The sequence below is a fragment of the Echinops telfairi genome, unplaced genomic scaffold, assembly GCF_000313985.2.
Source record: "Echinops telfairi isolate 266 unplaced genomic scaffold, ASM31398v2 ScPeMD7_9;HRSCAF=40, whole genome shotgun sequence".
NCBI lineage: Eukaryota > Metazoa > Chordata > Mammalia > Afrosoricida > Tenrecidae > Echinops > Echinops telfairi.
Window position 1 is genome coordinate 47,828,613 of NW_022103906.1, and position 20,618 is coordinate 47,849,230.

Genomic DNA, 20,618 nt, shown 5'->3' on the forward strand with positions numbered 1-20,618 from the left:
AAATGACTGATGGGGCAAAACTAAAGGAGGAGTCCATATATGAGGTGAAAAGGTCTGCACACATTTCTTTTTGGACTTTGTACAGTTTAGTGGGTGCTACTATTATCTATAAATCCAGTGCTGGACCAATACACAAGAGTATAGTAAGTGAAGACTAAATTGAAGTTGTCAAGGATTTTATTCTACTTGAATCAATAATCAACACCCATTGAATCAATAGTCAAGCTATCAAAGAACATGTTTAATTAGAAAAATCTTATGCAAAAGATACCTTAGAAGTTTTTAAAAGCAGAGATGTTAGTCTGATGACTAAGGTGTACCAGCCTTGGTCTTTTCCTCTGTTTCATATGTATGTGAAAGCTGGACAATGAAAACATTAGAAGAGGAATGGATGCATTCAAATTGTGTTGACCATCCACAGGTCCAGCTCTAGGTCTGGGGCTGCGTCTGGGTCTAGGTCTAGGTCTAGGTGTAAACTGCACCACAGGTTTCCAAAAGAACAAACACAGGCATCTCAGAAGAAATGCAGCTAGAATGTGCCTTAGAAGTGAAGATGGTGATGCTTCAGTTTGTTTATTTTGGATGTGCCACCAGGGAAGGCCAATTAATAGGAAAGGGGATCATGTTTGGCAAACTAAAGGTCAGTGGTAAGGAGGGAAAACCTCAATGAGATGGATTGACCCCAAAGCCACCGCAGAACATTTCAACAACTAAAATCTCTAAGATGGTGCAAGGCTGGACAACATCTCATCAAGATGCCCTGTTAATTTCTACAGTAACTGACAGCCATGCCTTAACTTGACCTTTGGATATATTTTTCTGGAGACTTAAAAGCAACTGTTTGATATAAATATCTTCAAATTTCAGGTAACATTCAGATGCTTTGAACTATAATTTAAAATTTTTATTTATGTATTTTATCTTAAATACATAAATAAAGTCGCACCCCTAGGGACTCCAGAGGCTTTAGCTGTTCAGTCAGGGACATGTGATAGTCTTGAGTTCTGTCTGGTGATCGGATTCAAATAATTTAACAACCAATTCACTGCTCTATTGATGGCTTCAAGTACACAAAACTATATATATCAAAAGGTAGTTTAGTCTTGGATGCAAGATGGCACCCAGGCAAACAGCCCATACTGCGAGCTCCGTGGCGATCAGTGAGCCTGATGTCCAGGAGGAGGAGTGGGAAGATTCTGGGAAAAGATGCCCAGGACAACCTGGAGTGCTTCTTCTGTCCAGGAAGCAACCGTCCCCCTCATCTGCCTTGCCCCAGAGCCTCAGAAATCTGCTACCTGGTCCCAGGGATTTCCAGGCCTGTGCTGATTGTGCAGCTTCGGCATGCCACTGCAGTCACCACCCACCTATTGCCCCACCCCCTCACCCTGGCCTGGTCACCATGCCAGGAGCTGCACGGCAGCCCTGTTGAGTCTCCCACAGCCACAGCTGGACCACCACACAGCAGCTGTCTGCCTGCGGAACTAATTGGGGGGAGCCATTCCTTTCTCCCATGGTTCCCCTCTCTCTATGTGGTGGTGGTCCTGCCGCCAAGCTCTAGTCCCTATCAACACCCACCCAGAGCCCCTGCAGTCCACTTGCAGTAAGTTTTGTCACCTGTGGCTGTGGGGGGTTTCCATACCATTGCCTGAGACCCCGCCACCCCTGCAGCAACTGCTTCTACTGCACCCACAGGGTGCAGAAATATCACTTCCCCAGCAGCATGAATCAACATTGCCCCAACCTTTCCCAGCCCGATGCTCTGAGAGGACATTCCCCAGAAGGCCTCATTCCCCCACTTCTAGCCTAGCTCCACAACCCAGGGGATCAATGAGCCGGTCCCTAGCTCCACAACCCAGGGGATCAATGAGCCGGTCCCTAGCTCCACAACCCAGGGGATCAATGAGCTGGTCCCTAGCTCCACAACCCAGGGGATCAATGAGCTGGTCCCTGGGGATCCCGGGCCCTGTTGACCACACTACCTCAGACCCAATTGCGGCCACCACCCACCATTTGCTCCCCTCAACCTTATCTTTGCACCTGGAGCTCCTCCTCTCCCACCACCCACAGTAGCCACAGCCTGCCCAATGCCAATGCAGTGCTCCCTGCCCACAGCAGTGACAGCTGCCCCCACCAGTGCCCTGCACCACCACCCTGTAGAGGCTTTCCCCTGGCACTTGCACCAGCGACAGTGGGGTTGTTCCCACGAGCTCAGCACCCCTTCCCATAGCAACAATGCCTACCCCACCATTGTCTTCTATTAGGTGCCTTTAAAATGAGAAGAAAAAAAAAAGGCTGCAAATCATGGCCTGATAGTCAGGCCAACTCAGCCCAGTGGCATACCTACAGTCACCAGCCTCACCCCAGTCTCTCAGACCCCTCACCACTGTAGACCACTGGAGTCACCGTGGCACCCTGCCTACACAGCAGTCCAACTCACCACCATAGTGGGCCACAGGCAGCCCTTGAAAACACAACACCCTTACCAGTCACACAGAGAAAGAGTTCAAGTGTCCTTGGTCTACCAGATACATGGTGGCCATTCTACAAAACTGCCACGTCGGTATGAGATAGGAAAATAATAATAATTTATAATTTATCAAGGGGTCATGGGGGGAGGGAAAAAAAGAGAAGCTGATATCAAGGGCTCAATAGAAAGTAAATGTCTAGAAAAGAATGATGGCAACATATGTACAAATATGCCTGATACAATTGAGGTATGGATTGTATTAAGGGTTGTACGAGCTTCCAATAAAATGATCTTTAAAAAAGGTAGTTTATTATTTCATACAGTTCATACTTAAATAAGAACAATAAAAGAGGTACACAAAACTAGATTATGTTATAAGAAAGAGTTGTGCAGATGACTGTATAAGGATTGTAAATTTGTGATTTTCACAGCCACCCACCTTAGAGGGAACCCTGATTACAAGTGTTATTTTAGCACCTAGTTCCCAGAACTCAACAACAAAAATATTAGGTATCGGTTCTGCCAAACCAGTGCAAACCTGCTGTTTCACTCCTGCTTCTGTCCATCAAATATTTTAAATTCTCCTCTTGTAAGAGTGCAGTCCTATGCCCCTCCTCTGCTTTGTGTTGGCTGGTTGCATGTTGAGAGGGAGTGACACGTGCCATTCCTGAGTGGAAATTCTAAGTGTTGCCTCACAATTCACCGATGTTGACCCAACAGCCTGCCAATTTCAGATAGTGCTGTCCTGTCAGCTTGGATCCTGGATACAGGCCAATGCATAGCAGAAAAAGGGAAACATCACTCGAATGGGGCATAAACCTTTGTTAGTTTAAGGGGTTGCTTATTATCAGAGTTTAAGGGAGCACATACTGACAGCTTTGATCCCTTAACATCGATGCTAATAGCCTGATAGGAAAATGGATTATATAAAAGAAAATATATGATAACTAGTTATACTCAGAACACCCACAGTAAAAATTCAACAGGAAGCCTATTCTCTGAATCCTGGAGGGCTGATTGTGGTTTGGGCACAAAGTTTCATTTATAGGGATGTGCCCATAACTGTAACATTGTTGTATGCAAGGGGGAATTAGAATATTATCAACAAAGGACAGATTGAGAAAATCCTCCTGTAGAGATTGCCTTCACCACTTGATAACATTAAAATCACAATAGACAAGAAGCCCAAATATAAGACTCATTTAAATGAAGGAAAAAATGTCTTAAAACCCTCTCATGTCTAAGCCTGCTTCATTGATTTGACATGGAACAGTAAGGCCTTTGAACTTGGTATAGCAGTTCTGTAATTACAAATGATTCCTTTAGTTTTTGCTTCGATGACAATAACTTGATTTTCTAGTATCAACTTAATTCCTGAATTCTATCACCAACTCTGCGCTGGCATGTTATCAGATTCTCTTACAGGACTTTCTTTGCCTTCTTTTCCATGGATCCTGAGAGGGTTGCATGAGCCTGTGCTTCCCATGGGTGCTTCCATCTTCTGCCTGACAGTCTTCTCTTAGAGCCTGAACCCCGTTTTAACTGTGCTGCTTTGCATTTGCAGCCCTCCCAAAGCCAGTGTGTCTTCCAATCAATATTTGTCCCACTTCCAGAATATAGAGATTACCGAAGATGGGTTGCAAACAAGAAAGGAGCAATGAGCCAATTTTAAGTTGCCTTTATATTGATTATTTTGTTAATTTCACACACACACACACCAGTTAACCATCTGTTTCCTCTTTGATTTAGATTGATTTCATAGATTATGGAAACTTCTCTGAGATTCACAAAGGATTAACCCTCAATCCTGAATTCTTATCTTATCGTGAGTCTTTTTGTGTTTTTGAATAATCATACTCACTGCCACCAAGTCAATGTCTACTCAGAGTGACCCTCGTGGACAGAGGAGAACTGCACCGTGGAGTGTCTTAGACTTTAAATCTTTACAAGGCCATACAGGGTCACTATGAATAGAAACTGTCTTCCTCCCGCAGACAGACTGGTGGATTCGAAGAGCTGAGCTTGTGTTTGCCAGCTCAGTTTTGAGTGATCATCTTTATGTTGAGTAACAAACAAGGGTGGCGGAGGCAGGATTGTCTAAATCACTGGCGAATTGCTGAGTCCGTTTTTCTCCTCAGACTGCTGCACAGTCCCAAAGGAACCATTGAAGAGTCTCTGAAATTGTAATAATTGTTGCTTTGCTGTTGTTACAGCAGTTAGACCACAAACAACGAAGTAACAGAGGTTTCTCCATCCCTTTCCTGATCACAGGCACATTTCCTCGCAATCTTCAAAATTTGCCAATAAAAACATCACAAGGATGCTCTTTTTAAAAGAGAGTAGTGTTCTAGATAACCCGTGATAATCCTCCTGACTGTTAGCCCCAATGTGCTTGTCCATTTTCATGAAAGTCTGTTAGATACCATTTCCATAGCAGTGAATATATCTTTTAATAAACATAAATAAGATGTACTTTTCAGTGTATCTAGTTTCTCTTGTACTTGGAATTTTGAATAAACGGGAATTGAGGAAACTTTGCTGCCTTCTGCATCTTTAATATACTTAAGATGAGTACCAAATAAATGTTAAAACTTATCTTCGATCTGGACATCTTCAGATGGGTTGCAATCATTAAAGAATCAACTTAAAAAGCAAAGCACTAAGGAGTATACCTTGGATTTGTTGAACAGATTTTCCTTTTGTTGAGTTGAAGAAATCTGGGTGAAAGAGCCTGGTAACTACTAGAGATACATACTTAAACATAAACATAGCCTCAAGAAGAGAACACTTACTAATGGTGAAAATATGTATTGTTAAGACAGTGCCAAAAGTTGCCTGTTGCTTATCATATTACTATATCTTAAAGATTTTAAAATATAAAGGCATATTTGTGTTGCCCGTAAACTCACAAATGTTAAATCAACCTAAATAAAATGCTTCCAATAAATCTTGTGAGAAACTTCTGACTAGTGCATGTTGGCTGACATTTTCATTTCTAAATATATTGCCACAGTTATCTAGAAAAGTATAAGGCACTGAGAAATCTCTATATCTGTAGTCATGACAAACTGGGCAATGAAAAAGTCTGAAAGGAGAAGGGCTGCATTTAAACAATCATGCTTACAAAGAGGATTGAATATATCTGTTATTTCTGGAAGAACAAAATAATTAGTCTTTGACAATTCCAACCAGGCTGCTCCTTAGAAGTAAGCCTCGCCAGACCTTTTCTCGCTGAATTTGGGCCTGTCCTCTGAAGGGAAAATCTCCAGAAAAGGGTATTGTGCGTGATAAAAGTGCAAGATCCGTGAACATTAGAGAAACCCTCATAGAGTCTGATGGACACAATAACCTAAACAATAGATGCAGAAAGACCAAGATCCTGAGGAAGATGCCATCAGACTGGGCAATGCTGCATTCATTATCTAATTCATTAAAGCAGACACAAACACACTTAACAACAACAATATGCATGTACGTCCTAAAACATTTATGAGGCGTTTATTAATTTTCTCAGTTAAATTTTAATGTAGTACCAGAATGTTTGACTTTGAATATGTCCTTTTAACATGTAAATGTGAAGATCTGTGTGGTGAGAGCAAACTGTTAAACAGATAAGCTCTGAGAGCATCACATTATTGCTTCTACAGGAAACGTTGACCTTTGTAGAGAAAAGAGGGTGTTAGGGACCTTTCACAGGTGGCAGACTACTGCGTGCCCTTGTTCTTGTCAAGAAACAGGAAGGTGGGGTTGCAGGTAGTTTAAGGACAGAGTTGTTCACAACATAGTGAAGAAACAAACACCTTTTGGTCACCACTATCTGTTCACTCATGTCCTGTCACAGACTCTGAGGACTTTTCCCACACCTGTGTTGATCATTTGAGCCCTAGATTCTTTCCTACAGATAAATGACAGCTTCATAGAAATGATAATGCTTTGGTGCACTGGGAAGTCAGCAGAGAAGAGGTATTCCAATTTTCAGGAGTATATAAACCTCTGAATAAGACCATAGACAATTAAAAGGAGCCACAAGGGGAAAGGAACTGATGATCAACTTCTAATAAAAAATGGCCACTAAATACTATAACATTGTCTGATATAATGCCAGAAAAAGAAGCCAAAAGGTTGGAAGGCAGGACAAGGTTGTCTATTGCTCCTTCAAGTGCATTCGTAGTGGATGAAGTAAAGCTCTTGGACCCTTCATCTGCTGCTGCGGCATGAGTCACCATGCAGAGATACAGCTAAAACATCCATTAATAGCCAGAAAGTGGAATGCACATCGTAGGAATATAGGAACATTGGAAGTCATAAATATGAGACAGAATGAATAAAGATCTAGCATTAGAGAGCTGAACTGGACATTTTGAATCAGAAAAATATGTCTACAGTTTATTGGGCTAGGGACGCTAAATAAAAGAGGATGGCATTGCATTCATTGTCAGAAGGAAAACTGCAAGATGTATCTTGAAGCACCATGCTGGCAGTGACATGTTAATACCCATCCACTTACAAAGAAGACCCCCAAATCTTCTGTCATCTTGTACTGTGATGGCTTGCATGTCACTGTGATACTAGAAGTGATGTATCAACTACCATCAGGGCCACACATAGTGAATAGGTTTCAGCAGAATGTTCGGATTAAAACTAGGAAGGAGGAATGAATTATACAGTTCTGAGGGATTAACCACTGAAAACCTTTGAATAGTATGGGCACTTTGTTTGATACAATGCTGGAAGATGAGGTCATCAGGCAGGAAGGCACTACGAAGAACTGCCTCCTCAAAGTAGAGCTGACTTTAATGATGTAGATGGAGAAAAGTTTTCAGAACCTTCCTCTGCTGGAAGGGGACAAGTCAAAATGAGAAGAAACAGTTTACATCACTAATAATGAGAGGATGGAATGTCTGAAGTATGAATCTAGAAAAAATAGGAAGTTGTCAAAAATGAAATGGTGCACATAGCGATCTATAGCCTAGAGAAATGGACTGGCATTGGCCATTTGGGATCAGACAAGCATATGGTTTACTATGCCAGAAATTACAGCTTTAAGGAATCTGGAGATCACATGATATAGTTTTGAAAGCTCAATAATCTCTTCATTACAAATATATATATTTTTTGTCAACAATATAAAGGGTGGCCATACAAGTGAACCTCACCAGATTAGATGCACAGGAACCAGACTGAGTTTGATGGAGGAGTTCAGTATCATCGACCAAAACCAGGCTAGGGACTTAGTGCAGAACAGTCAATCATCTGCTCATATTCAAGTTCATGTTGCAGTGGAATAAAATTAAAACACATGAGAACCAAAATATGACCTTGAGTATATCTCATCTGAATTAAAGCCATCTTAAGAATAGATTTGATGCTTTGATCACTAATGACAGAAAACCTCATGATCTGTGGTGACATCAAGAACATCATACATGAAGGAAGCAAAAGGTCGTTGAAAAGACAGGAAAGAAAGAAAAGACCAAAATGAATGTCAAAAGAGACTCTGAAACTTGATCTTGAACAAAGCATAGGTACAACAAGTGGAAGAAATGATGAAACAAGAGAGATGGACAGAAAATTTCAAATGCAACTTCAGAAGACACAGTAAATCATCATAATGAAATGTGGAAAGGCCTAGTGGTAGAAAACTAAAAAGGAAGATATAACTGAAGAAAAAATTAACATCTCCATATTCTACGGGGAATGTCTTATTGTGAATTGGGTATAGGGTCACAGAGCTGATAGTTTTATATTCAACAGTTCACCTACATTTTGTTTCAACTTATTCATTATAATCCTTTCAATGCCACACCACTCATCCCAATTCCTCAATGTGCTTCCTATTTCCATTTCTCCTCCTTTCCTAATCTATCTTAATTTTGTCATTGGGTAAATCAGCACTTCTCAACGTATGGGTCGCAACCCTTTAGGGTGGAGAACCATTGGGGTAAATGCTGTTCTTTTGATACCAGATGGTTAAATATTCTAAGGAGCGTGTGTTAGTTCAGGTTGTCTAGAGAAACAAATTCATAGACACTCATGTGTATAAGAAAGAGCCTAATATACAAGAGCAATTGAATATTGAGAAAACATCCCAGCCCAGTCCAGATCAAGTCCATAAGTCTGATATTAGCCCATATGTCCTATACTAAACTTTAAATTCCTCTTCAGACTCATGCAATGATACTGAATGTAGGAAGATCATAGGCCAGTGGGTAGAAAGTCTTGTGGATCCAGTGGCAATGGAAGCATCTCATTGCTGGCAGGGTTTCCATGTGGCTCCTTTAGCTCCAGGGCTCTAGCATAGCTCCATGTGTCTTCTCAACAGGAATATCTCGCAGGGAGTGTCTGTATGTCCTGCCTTGCTGCCTCCAAATGAGGTCATCAAGCTGCAACCTGATTGACAGGCTAACCTCCACCCCTTCACTCTTAAGTCTCAAATTGACAACAGACTATGTAACTACCACAGAGTGCATACTTCACCAGTGTTCCTGTTGCCATTATAGAGCCATTTTTAGGAGTGTTGGTGTTCTAGTGGGATGGAAACTGGGCTATAGTTTGAAACCACTAGCCATTCTTTTGGAGAAAGACAAGGCATTTACTTCTATGAAATATTTACAGCCTCAGAAACTCACAGAGGCAGTTTTATTCTGTCCTTCAGGGTCACCACTAGCTGGAATTGACTCAATGCCCGTGAGTGAGTATAGATTTGTCTATCATTTGGCTGAAAATTGAGCCATAAGTCTTCGATCAGTTCAAGACCTGAAGGGAGACTAAAGAGCATGGCCTTGGAATTTTTACCAGTCTGTCTATTGCCTGTTAGCCTGGTCTTGAGTTTTAGTAAACATTTTGTTCTATGGGTCAAATAGAGAACAAAACTGGAAGGAATATAGAGTTGCTGTATAAAAAAATGTTTTAAATATTCATCTACTTCGAGAATAAACATAAAATAAAGGACTGGTGGTATTGAAGAAAGAAGTCCAAGTTCATGAAGCCATTTTCAAAAAAAAAAAAAAAAAAAGACCTTAGGAATTGACAGACGTCAATGAAGCTGTTTCAGCAAAGGGATGGAAGGGTGGAAGTAGCTGTTTATTTATGCTAAGAAATTTGGAAGACAGCTAGATAGCTATCTGGCCAACCAACTGAAGAGATCCATAATATTACTCATTCCAAAGAAAAGTGATCCAACAGAGTATGGAAATTCTCAAAAAAATACCCTCACATTCAAGTAGAATTTTTCTGAAAGCAATTTGAAAATGCTTGCAGCAGTATCTTGACAAGAATCTTCCGGAAATTCACATCAGATTCTGAAGAGGTAGTATCACTCAACACAGAGAACACACAAATCCACACCTATGTGCCAATGAACAACATTATGATAAATGGAGAACACACTGAAGCTGTTGTGGATTTCATTTTATTTAGATGAACGATCAATGCTCACGGAAGCAGCAGCCAAGAAAGCAAATGATGTATTTTATTGATCAAATCTGTTGCTAAAGAACTCTTTAAAGAATTAAAAAACAAAGATGTCACTTTGAAGTCTAGGGGTACCTGGTATACACTCTGACATTTTCATTCATCTCCTGTGCCCATGGAAGCTGAACAGAGATGAACGAAGACAAGACGCGATAACGTTTTTAGCATGCTAACATAACCCTTAAGCAGTCATCTTCACCCACGCCAGAATGCAGGATAGACATTCAATGTACTTGAAATTTAAAAAATCTTGACAACATAAAAATATACCACAGCATTATACATGATTACCTTTATTTCAAACAAGAATTTTCTTTTGTTGCCTTTTGATAGCTTAGGTAGTTGAAGAGTTCCTTTCCATTTAAAGCAACCCACTTTTGCATACAACAAGGGAATTTCCATAAACTACATCCAGAGTGAAATTTCCTTTCGTTAATCAAAACTATATATTCTGTATACACACACACACACACACACACACACACACACACACACCAACTGCTCAGTCTCTTTATTTGTTTAACCTGTGATGAAAAGCATTCTTTTGTTAGGGCTTTCATACATTTTACAAAGTGGGTGTTTACTCTCATCTATTCTGAAGCTGGTCCCTGCCCTGCTTTATCCTACTCTCACCTAAGAGTCACAGTTCTAATATGCTCCATCATTCTGTGGAGAAGTTAGCCTCATGGTACATCTGACTCCTCATCCTTTAGAACAAGCCAGGAGGCTCCTAATACAGAGATACCATCTTATACTTGAGTGTATGGGTTTCTATCTGAGAAATATATGATTTAAACTATTATGTCCATTTGATTCCAGCAATAAAGAACTTTTATGTAAATAATAGTATTTTAGAATTTAAGTCTTTTCTCTGATGTTAAAAGTAAGATAATTTTTTTAGACTATCTGCCCTCGATCTTTGGATCCTGGAAACAACATTATTATAACCATATTATTCCTAGCAAAGCACTTTTCAGATAATCAAGTTAACAGTATTAAGCTTGGATGTGAGATGACAACTCAGCTAACTCATTTAAGAGAGCCCAGGGAAGAGTTAGCATAATAAAACAGACAAGCCAAGAGAGAAAGAAACTAGAGGCACCAGCTGACTGTATTTTCTATAACATCTGAAGCATTTAATTTTTCTTATATATACTTTCCAATGCTAGAAACTGCAATCAAATACAAGAAACAAACACCCCGACTTCATGTGATTTTGCTACCCAAGAAATCCATTTACATATAACTTATACAAAGTAAGATTTATATTCCATTCTGGATTGCTTTTTTCATAAATAGTGTGAACTCTCAGAGTTTATCACACTGCTTTTCCAGTCATGCATATATGCAAAATTCTTCATACTTTTTATTTTAAAAGCTGTGGCAAAATAAAGATAATTCAGCACACTAAAAGAACAACCATATAAAATAAGACAGCATGAACTTTCCAAATTCTGACTCTTTTTATACTTTCCAATTCTCTGAAAATTTTAGGGGAAGAACTTTGAATGCTTCTGAATTTTTAAATGTGTTGAGCTGAAACCAGCTGAGGCACATATAATTTTGTGTTTGCCATCAGAATGATTTCTACATGTCCTGAAAACATAAGCAAATTCCAAAGTACAGATTCTGTAGCTAGATTAAATATTTTATTTTGCTGATTGTGACTTATAGCTGCCCTAGATGACAGAGTAGAACAGTGGAGACAGTACATACGTCTTTGCGTGAGCAGACGGCCTGTCTTTCTCCCACAAAGCCACTGGTGGAATCAAGCTACCCCCCCCTCGGGTTAACATCCCAATGTGCACTGTGCCAGAAATGATGATTTCTTACAGGTTTTAGGTAACACTGTCATAGATAACATGATTGGTAATATAACAAAGTGAATGTGCTACATTTCAAGATAATTAAAGTATTTAGATGGGGCATCATTTTATTTAATACAACTTAAATAACATTGACTGCAAACTTGCTGATATGAAAAACACTAAAATTATATACACTATACTTTTACTAATTTTTCACTTTTTACAAATTTATTCTTGTGCTTTGGAGCATTAATGAAAACAGATTTTTTTTCTCACTAACATCACCCTGACACCTCATTTCTATGCACTATTTTGAACATCACTCATTGCTTCGTGAGTTTTGGAAATATTAAAATATAATTAATATATACAATTGAGAGAGATTCAAACATAATATCCCTAATTTAACATTGTGAATGTATACATGGCATGGAAACACAAGAAATAGCAGAATTAACTGATAATCAAATAAGATCGAATAGGGTTTTTGTAAGATTAATTTTTAGAAGTAATTCTCTTTCTTTTTGACAAATTATAATGTACTAGGAAAAAAGGGAAAATGCACAGTGAATTTTAATTATCTATATTGAAGTTCCTTGTATTCTACATCATATTGGCAATTTAATGTACTCTGATATAAATGTTCAGGACCTATGTCCTGTTTTTAAAAATTGAACCAGGTAAGTGCAAGAGATTTTAGATTAAGGATAGCTTTGGGGGTGGGGAGGATTAGCTTATCCATTAGTGGTATAGGTTTCTGTAAGAAAAACACAGTCTGCTTATTCAATTAACTCCCAACCTTGAAGGCAATCCATGATGTTATCTGTAATCATCTTGATTAAGTAGCCTAAATCTTTTTTGAAAATGCTGTGCCTTTAGACAGTATAAAATGTTCTCAGGAATTTCTTAAGTATGTTTTGTGTATTAATTAATTATTAGAAGATACAAGTGATTTATGTAATATTGATCACATTCTATGAAAAGTCTACAATAAAGTATAAATATAAGAATATATATTATTTCAAAATATAAAGGTTGTCTTATGATATCTGTACTGAGATTAGTCAACAAAATAATAGAAATGAAAACATAATACAAATTAAAACCCCCAATTACTCTGCTTTAAACTGAAAGAATATTTTTAATTTGAACCATGTAGTAAACATCACAGTTCTTAACAATTAGATGACAGACCTTATAGTCATCATAGCTAAACATTTATATTGCTGACCTCAGAAAGCATCACCTATTTTTAGATAAATCAAGTTTCAATAAATGTCAAAAGTGACACTAAACTTCTTGTTTTTAAATGCACATTTAATTATAAATATTTTCCTCATCTCTCATGAATGTATCACTGTATAGAAAGGGCCACGGCTCAATGCAACCCTCTGAAGCAAGAATGGACAGATGCGTAGAGTGTCCCGCCGCCCCGTTTTGGTTAGAAGCCGTCGAGTAAAGTTGGACTCGCAGCGACTGACTATATAGGACAGAGCGGACGCCTCACAGGGTTTTCAAGGCAGTGGGCTTTGCTGTCACATCTTCCTTCGGCGGAGCAGCTGGTGTGTTTTGAACTGCTGACCTTTTTAATAACAGCCAATGCTTAACCACCTGCATTACTGGAAGTCTTATGAAGTTACATATCATATACAATCTAAAAGAAGGAGCAAAAAGCTTACCTGGTTAATCCAACGTGTTGGTGTAAAGCTGAGTGGAACAAATGCAGTCACTGGCGAGGCCTCTTCTGACCATCAGGAGCGAGTGCTGCAGCGGTTTCAAGGGGAGGGACTTGTCTCCAGTGATGAATTCCCAAGGGACCATTTCCAATCAGCGAATGCTGTGGCAGACAATGCAGCCATTCTCCATGTGTTGACTCTGGTTTAGTATTTACAATCTGCTGTGATGTATTCGCGCAGTAGTGGAGGGGGTGATACACATTTGGCTAAACTTTATGGTATGAAGCATATTTTGAAACAAAGACTCCATAAAATATTAATCAATTTAATATTCCATGTCTTTATACTTTTTCATATAACACTTACTTCTTGTAATTAAAAGAATATTCCCCTACTGAGATAAAAATTCTAATAAACCTTAAGCAGTGCCACTTTCCACTTGATTATACAGGGCTGTCTACTGAAACAGCACTTGTGGACGGGTACACGCGGTCTTTGTCTGGAGCATTTTAATCACAGGAGGAAAACACACGACTTTTACACTAATTTTTTCATTTCAGGATGGTGTTGTCAGTTATTTACATATCATGTTTTCTTCAATATTACATACAATACCATATACCTTACTTCTGTATTGTAAAAAAATGTAGCTTTGCATGATTATCTCTCTGAATGTTATACTTTCATGTAGGTATATGTATAAGTGTTCAGTATATGTATATTGCTCAGTTCCCCTAACTTGTTTTGACACAGTGCCTGTTCAGTCAATTCCTTCAATCACTTTTCAGAATATATCAAGAGTCTTAGAACTTCTCACCACCTGACTACTATCACCCTAGCATAACTCGCCATCAGCTCACCCTCTTAGCTGGCTTTTCTTCGATTCAACTGCCCTCTAGTCTATCCCAGCCAGCACCCCAGCTTGTCCTACTAAAATTGAATTCAGATCATGTCATTAGTCTTATTTTTCAATATACCTTACTTCAATAAGTTAATTTCAAAGTCCTCCAATAATTCTTACCTAACTAACTCAGAATAAAAAGTAAATTCTTATTATGGACTACAATAACCTGCCTTCCTTTTGACTCTCTGGTCTTAGCTCTCTCAGTGGAGAGAGCTTGCTCCTTGAATTCCAGGTTCATTGACTTGCTGCTATTCCCCAAAGGTTTCAAGGACTGTGGAGCATCCTCCTAGAAGAGTTTCCTCAGATAGATTTTTTCTACATTTCTCCCATGTCAGCTCACACGTAAGGCCTTCCTTGATGACCCTATGTAAATAGCAAATGTACCCTTTGCATAGCTTTACCTTTCTTTATACAACTTACCTATTTATGTTGATATGAATGTTTTAGTATCATCTTACTAATAAGATATAAATTCTATAGGAAAGGACACTTTGCTTTAATTAGTGACCTAACACATAGAATTGAATGTTTATTAAGAATATCTTAATAAACATTTTTCATTAATAAGCCTATATGAAATAAATATTTAAAAATGAATAATCGATTATATTTTCCTTTCCATTACACTTGATCCTTGCATTCCATGTTACTTGGTCTCACCATTTCACAAAACGTCTCCAACCAATTGAATCTAATGAAATACATGAATATTAATTTATTCTAATACTGGCATATGTAACTATGTAAATTAGATCTTGACATCTTACAACTTGAAGACTCCTTAACATTCACAATGGTTAACCTTTTGGTTACCAGGCTGATTGATTGCACCTATACACACTTTTTCTCTTGATGTAATTTTATACCATTCAGTTAGCATAACTACCTTTATTATAGCATGGCTTGTTTGTCAGTTTGTGTTACCCTGGTGGCTTGTGTGTTGCTGTGATGATGGAAGCAATGTCACTGGTATTGCAAATACCAGCAGAATTGCCCGCAGTGAACAGGTTTCAGCAGAGCTTCCAGACTTAAAACATGGTGGGAAGAAAGAATAGGCTGTCCGCTTTGGAGGAATTTTTCATGGACAAACTTATGGACAGAATTAAAGCAATGTCAGATACTGAAAACTCATGCTTGGCAGCAGGGCCTTGTCAAAGATAGTGCTGGCAGATGGGTTCCTCAGGGCAGGAAGGCACTCAAACTGTGACTTAGGAAGAGCTCTCTTCTCAAAGTGAAGGCAGTCACATTGACATTGATGCAGTAAAGCTTTCGGGAATAAAGCCTTTACAACCTTCATTTGCTGATGGGCCATGACTCAAAATGAGAAGAATTTGCTGCAAACATCTCTTGGTAACAGAAATTTAGAATGTACGTAAAAAATATGAAGTTAGGAAAATTGAAAGCCACCAAAACTGAAATGGAATGCATAAAGATCAATGTTCCAGGTATTAGTGAACTGAAATGGGCTAATAGCCATTTTGAATCAAGGGGTCAAATGATTTACTAGACAAGAGGAATGGTGTTAAATCAATTGTCAAAAAGACATTTCAAGATCTATCTTCAAGTACAAGTACAATCTTGTGATAGGATTATATCTATCTGCATCTGAGCGACTCCAATCACTAAAAATATTATTCAAATTTATGCACCAACCCAAAAAACTAGTGATCAAGAACTGATGAAATTTACCAAAGTTTTCAGTCTGAAATTGATCAAACATGCAATCAAGATGCATTGATAGTTCTTGGTGATTGGGATGCAAAACTGGAAACAATGAAGAAGGAATAGTAGTTGGAAAATATGGTCTTGTTGATAGAAATGAAGCTGGAGATAGTATGATAGAGTTTTGAGATACCAATAACTTCTTCATTGCAAATACTTTTTCAACAACACAAAAGGTGATTATACACATAGGCTTCTCCAAATAGGATAGGCAGAAATCTAACTGGGAAGAGATGATGGAAAAGCCAATATCAGCAAACAGAACCAAGCCAGGGGCTGATTGTGAAACAGATCAGTAGTTATTCATAGGTAAGCTCAGATTGAAGCTGAAGAAAATTAAAACTAATTCATGAGACCCAAGATATGACCCTGGGTATATCCCACCTGAATTATGAGATCATCTTGATACCAATTGATGTAAAACTCTTTTCTATACATATATGAGATATATGAGTTCACTGCTTCCCCTTCCCCTCTAGACAACACAGTCTAACATAGTACCCAGTTCATGGAAAAGTGACCCAACAGGATGTGCAAACTATAGGACAATATCACATACAGGTAAATATTTTATGAAGATCATTCAGCAATGGTTGAAACTGGATATTCACAGGGTCAGCTTCAGGCCTAATTCAGAAGAGGATATGGAACAAAGGATCTCATTGCTGATGTCAGATGAAGTTGAAAGCAGAGAATTCCAGGAATATGTTTACTTGTGTTTTACTTAAAGGCATTTGACTGTACCAACACATTTGACCATAACAAATATGCATAGCCTTGAGAAGAATGGGAATTCCAGAATATATAATTGTGCTCGTACAAAACCTGTACTTGGATCGAGAGGCAGTTATAAGGACAGAACATGGGAATACTGCATGGTTTAAAATTTTTAAAAATGTGTGTCAGGATTGTATCTTCTCAAGATATTTATTCAATCTGTATGCTGCGCAAATAATCAGAGAAGCTGAGTTATATGAAGAAAACTGTGGTATCATTATTGGAGGAGGGTTAATATGTAACTTTTGACCTAGTTTCTATTCAGACCTTGGGAACTCAGGCTGCATGCTCAAACAATTGACACGTTAGACTTTGTCTGACCTTTCAAGGTGCACAACCTGCCTCTAGACACACAGAAGATTTGATTCGGAAACCTCAATAAGCGAACTAGGCTTTACGTTAAACTCATATGTAGAAGATTTAAGGAACTATAATTCTCCCTTGAACTTAGACTAAAAAGCCTTAGTATGAAAAGAAGCAGGTGACCATTATTCCATGGTTATTGAATTGATAGTTTTGAGCTTTGAAACACATCTCTTCTTTTAATTGGCATAAGTAAAATATTGTCAAAATTTTCTTCTTGCTTGGATCCACAAACAATGCTCATGGAAGCAGCAGTCAGAAGTCAAAGAACGCATTGCATCGGGTAACTCTGCTGCACAGGATCTCTTTAAACTATTGAAAAGCAAGGATGTAACTTTGAGGGCAAAGGTGTGCCTGATCCAAGCCATGGCATTTTCAATTGCCTCATATGCCTGTCGGACACTGACTAAGAAAGATCAAAGAAGAATGAATGGGGATTTGAATGATGATGCTCGCAAAGACTATTGAAAGCACCGCGGACCGCCAAAAGAACAAACAAATCGGTCTTGGAAGAAGTACAGCCAGAATGCTGTTTGTCACGCGTACTTTGGACGTTATCAGGAGAGACCAGTCCCTGGAAGAGGATACCGTGCTTGGTAAATTAGAGGGGAAGCAAAAAGAGGATGAGCCTCCCCCAGGTGGATGGTCATCCTTGCTGCAAACCTGGCTCAAAGATAAGCAATTTTGCATGTGGGGTAGGGCCTGCCAGGGTTTGATTGTGTTGTACAGAGGGTTGCTGTGAGTCAACACAGACTTGACAGCCCTTAACAACAACCTCTTTTATGTAAGAAATTACTCTCGGAGGGGGGTTGGCAATAATAGCTGGATTTTTTAACCTTAAATTAATTTCTGAAAGCCTTTTTTTCTCCCTTAAATATGCAAAGCCTTTGTTCACACACAAATGTAACAATATTTAAAGGTAAAGATTAAAATAAGTGTCAGTCTTGAGAAGTATGTAAACATGTGTTGTGTCTTCATTTTGTGTGTGTGTGTGTGTGTGTGTGTGTGTGTGTGTGTGTGAGCACCAGTGTTTATTTCAGGGGAAAGGCTCCACAGCCTGTGTCTGTCCTGGGGTGGGCGGCACCTTGGGTCTCCAGCTTCTCACTTGGCCTTCGGGTTACGGAACTTGCATCCAGCAAAGACAGCCTTGTCTCCAAGAGCCTCCTCGATCCTCTCATGAGCTGGTTGTACTTGGTCAGGCGCTCTGAGCTGCAGGGGGCACCAGTCTTGATCTGGCCAGTGTAAAGTCCCACCACCAGGTCAGCGATGAATGTGCCCTCAGTCTCCCCAGAGCAGTGGCTCACCATCACCTCCCCAGCCATTAGACTGAGCTAGTTTGCAAGCCTGAATGGACTCCTCACAGAGCCGATTTGGTTGACCTTCAGCAGCAGGCACTTACAGGCCTTCTTCTCAACGGCCCGGGCAATCCTCCTGGAGTTGGTGACTGTGAGGTCATCTCCCACAATCTGGATGTTGACCCCCTTGAGGAAGGAGGTCCAGGTGGTCCAGTCATCCTGATCAAAGGGCTCTTCGATGGAGACAACAGGATAGTTCTTGATGAAACGCTTGTACAGCTCCCCCAGCTTCTCCCCAGTAATGTGCCGTGGGGGGTCATCGGGCTAATTGAAGTCCAGGTTGTATTTCCCGTTGTGATAAAACTCAGACGCTGCCACATCCATGCCAATCACGACCTTGCATGGGTAGCCAGCCCCCTGGATGGCCGTCTTCAGCAGCTCCAGGGCCTCGTTCTCCAGGATGTTGGGTGCAAAGCCGCCTTCGTCGGCCACATTGGTGGCATCCTTCCCATCCTTGGACTTGATGACCCCTTTGAGGTGATGGTAGACCTCCGCACCAATGCGCATGGCTTCCTTGAAGGAGCTGGCTCCCACAGGCAGGATCATGAACTCCTGCAAGCCCAGCTTGTTTCCCGCGTGGGAACCCCCATTGATGACACCGAAAGCAGGCACTGGGAGAACGAGATCTGGGTTCCCAGCCAGGTCTGCGATGTAGCGGTAGAGCAGAACCCCCTTCTCGGCTGCTCCCGCTTTGCACACGGCCAGCGACACGCCCAGGATGGCATTGGCCCCAAACTTGGACTTATTCTCGGTCCCATCCAGCTCAATCATAAATGTGTCTACTTTTTCTTGATTGACAACACTTGAGTTTCTTTTCCAGCAGAGCAGGGCCTCGTGTCTTGGTGATGTGTTCCACAGCTTTCTGGACTCCTTTCCCCAGGTAGCGCGATTTGTCTCCATCTCTCAGTTCCAGCGCGCCGTAGATCACCGTGGAAGCTCCGCTGGGCACAGCTGCTCGGAAGCGGCCCTTGGCTGTGTACAGGTCCACCTCAACAGTGGGGTTGCCCCTGGAGTCCAAGATTTCCCGGGCAAAGATTTTCTGCATGGCCACGACTGCTGCGATGTCTTCGCTAGGGGCTTGGGGTGAGCTCGGTGTCTGGGTGGCAGCTGGGACAGTGGCCATGTCTTCAGTTTTAAGAGAGACTTAACTGTCTGATTCTATCTCTACCTAACTCTAAAGACTATATCCATACAATTTGAACCAGCATCCCTATTACACATTTATAAAAGCTTTACCAGTTCTAATAAGTCACAGCTATTAGAAGTAATATGACAAAAATCATATTTAAATACAGGGAAACAGAATTTATAAGGGTGGATAGTTTCAGACTAATCAGAATGTTTATATCTTTTAATAAGTTGTTTTTCTTTTCATAACCAATTACATGTACAAGAATATGGTAACCATAAAGTTTCAGAGAGTGAATAATACCAGAGTCCTAAATAACTTTAAACAAACATTTCCTAAGGGGTTTTGCCTGAATTTTAGCAGTATAAAACAGTACTTAATAAAGATAATTAGCTGATTTAGACAAAGTTTACTTAATGATATCACTCAATTCCTTTAACATTTTATTCAGAATTACATGGGTGATCATGCTGGTATTTGAAATACCAGTGGCGTAGCTCCTGGATTTCCCCAAACTCCCCTTCATTGATTTAAGTTCAACTCATAGTGAAAATATATAAGGTTTTTGAGATTGTAACTCTTTCAGACCACATCCTTATCTCTCTCCAGTGCTGACATTGTGGTTAGCATATATCATGCAAACTCCAAAAGAGTGTCTATTATTTCATTGTTAGTAAAACAATTTAGTGATGGAAAATCATATGCTGCCAAACATACTAAAATATTTCCCCTGATCTTTCTCCTGTGGGGTGACCGATAGGTTTGAACTGCTAGCCTCTCAGTCAGTAGCCCAATGCCTAAACCAGAATCCCCAAAGAGCCTGTGTTAAAAAGTAGGGCAGAATTATTGATAATATAGAGATGAAATGTTCTTGGGTTACTTATTAACTTATAATAGTCATTGTAATTTTTCAGATAATGGTATTCAATGGAAACTGGGGAATT

General features: G+C 39.7%; 1 pseudogene; it reads right to left on the reverse strand.

Annotated features, from left to right (window-relative positions):
* Positions 1–18,291: 18,291 nt before the first annotated feature.
* LOC101657039 lies at positions 18,292–19,668 on the reverse strand (annotated as a pseudogene).
* Positions 19,669–20,618: the final 950 nt, after the last annotated feature.